Genomic DNA, 2,266 nt, shown 5'->3' with positions numbered 1-2,266 from the left:
GAGCTATCGAAGGCTTGCCGAGCAGGTTGTCGGGTGCTTCCTAAGCTTGCAAATGAGTTACATGAGTAGGGAAACAGAGGAGAATTGTCCCGCTCTTTGAAAAACTCGGCAAACCAAAACTTTGGAGAATACGGGCGTCGATCCCGTTACCTCTCGCATGCTAAGCGAGCGCTCTACCATTTGAGCTAATCCCCCTTCTGGCAGTCCATGTTGGGGTCCATGCTGGTTTCCATGTTGGGGTGCCTGATTCACCACAATTGTGATCATCACATACTTTTCAACCTGTAGCTTTAAGCTTTTTTTTTATTTTTATTTTTTTTTTTTTTTTAAGTGTGGATGTCTTTCTCCCGTAAAAGCAGAAGGAGCGTGGAGCTTACAGGGTGCCGGGTGGTGTAAAAGTATAGGTGAGTCGTTAGTGTACAGAGTGAAGAATTGTGGGAAGAGAAAAGAAATCAGAATGATTTAAATAAGAAAGTCGCAACGTAGAAAAGATGGTCTAGATCCAATGGCCCATTTGGTTGTGGGCCCAAAAGCCTTTGCCTGTGCCACTTTGTTGCAAAGGCGAAAACATGTGGCATGAGAAACTGGGAGGTTGCGTGTATAAAAAGCATAGTCTGAAGGTCGTGAAAATGAGATGGTCAGGGATCGGGGGTCTCTATTCTATTTTTACGAGAAAAACATGTGATTCCGACCGGGGATAATGGCCAAATTGTAACAGGGGGCGTGAGTAAAAGAGAGCACTTAGCAGAGGATGGTTTCGATCCATCGACCTCTGGGTTATGGGCCCAGCACGCTTCCGCTGCGCCACTCTGCTGCCATACCTCCAAAAGAAAGGGGTAGCCTATTACCCGCTGACTGTTGTTAAGACGCTAATGTGGAGGCCATCTCTGTGTTGCAATTGTCCATTTGTTGGCGGCTGTAGTTCCACGCAGTTGTTATGTTTTATCATTCTCTTCTTTTTATTGTGTTGATCAGAAGGTCCTCTAAGAAACATACTCCATTTACCATGTTGTGGCTTTTTTACGACTTTAATCAAAGTGGGGGGGAGCGTGGTTGTCTCTGTGGCGCAATTGGTTAGCGCGTTCGGCTGTTAACCGGAAGGTTGGTGGTTCAAGCCCACCCAGGGACGGCAGTGTCCTCTTTTTGTCTCAGTTGCATGTTACAGAAAATCCTATGGTGCCTCTCAACTTAAAGTTTCGGCCAGAAGAGGAGGGCACCGGTTGTAAGACCATTTCAACATGTACAGTGTGAAAAATTTTGAGAAGAGAAAAAAATCCCAGTGATTTGGATGACATAGTTGCAATGTAGAAAGAATGGTCCAGAGCCTTTGGCCCTCTTTGGTTGTGGGCCTAAATGTCTTTCCATGCGCCACTCTGTTTCAAAGAAGATGACACATGACATGAGAAACTGGGAGGTTCAAGCAAAGCTTGAAGGTTGTGAAAACTTTTTTTTGTCTGATAACCAAAAGGTTGGTGGTTCAAGCCCACCCAGGGATGATTGTACCCTCTTTTTGTTTCAGTTGCATGTCAGAGTTACAGAAAGTCCTACTGTGGCTCTCAACTGAGAGTTTCGGTCGGATGCCCATTTCAAATACCCAACACAAACAAGAGACCCCTCTGAAAATAGATAGAAGACGAGGGCACCGGGAGAGCATTTGTCGACAGGTTGAAACATCATCTATGAGACTAACAAAAGTTCCTTCGAGCCGGAATTGAACCAGCGACCTAAGGATTGCTGATTTTCTACTACAGTCCTCCGCTCTACCAGCTGAGCTATCGAAGGCTTGCCGAGCTGGTTGTCGGGTGCTTCCTAAGCTTGCAAATGAGTTACATGAGTAGGGAAACAGAGGAGAATTGTCCCGCTCTTTGAAAAACTCGGCAAACCAAAACTTTGGAGAATACGGGCGTCGATCCCGTTACCTCTCGCATGCTAAGCGAGCACTCTACCATTTGAGCTAATCCCCCTTCTGGCAGTCCATGTTGGGGTCCATGCTGGTTTCCATGTTGGGGTGCCTGATTCACCACAATTGTGATCATCACATACTTTTCAACCTGTAGCTTTAAGCTTTTTTTTTTTTTTTTTTTTTTTTTTTTTAAAGTGTGGATGTCTTTCTCCCGTAAAAGCAGAAGGAGCGTGGAGCTTACAGGGTGCCGGGTGCTGTAAAAGTATAGGTGAGTCGTTAGTGTACAGAGTGAAGAATTGTGGGAAGAGAAAAGAAATCAGAATGATTTAAATAAGAAAGTCGCAACGTAGAAAAGATGGTCTA

Source organism: Rhinoderma darwinii, assembly GCF_050947455.1.
Source record: "Rhinoderma darwinii isolate aRhiDar2 chromosome 4 unlocalized genomic scaffold, aRhiDar2.hap1 SUPER_4_unloc_11, whole genome shotgun sequence".
Classification (NCBI taxonomy): Eukaryota; Metazoa; Chordata; class Amphibia; order Anura; family Rhinodermatidae; genus Rhinoderma; species Rhinoderma darwinii.
This window is presented reverse-complemented; position numbering follows the sequence as displayed.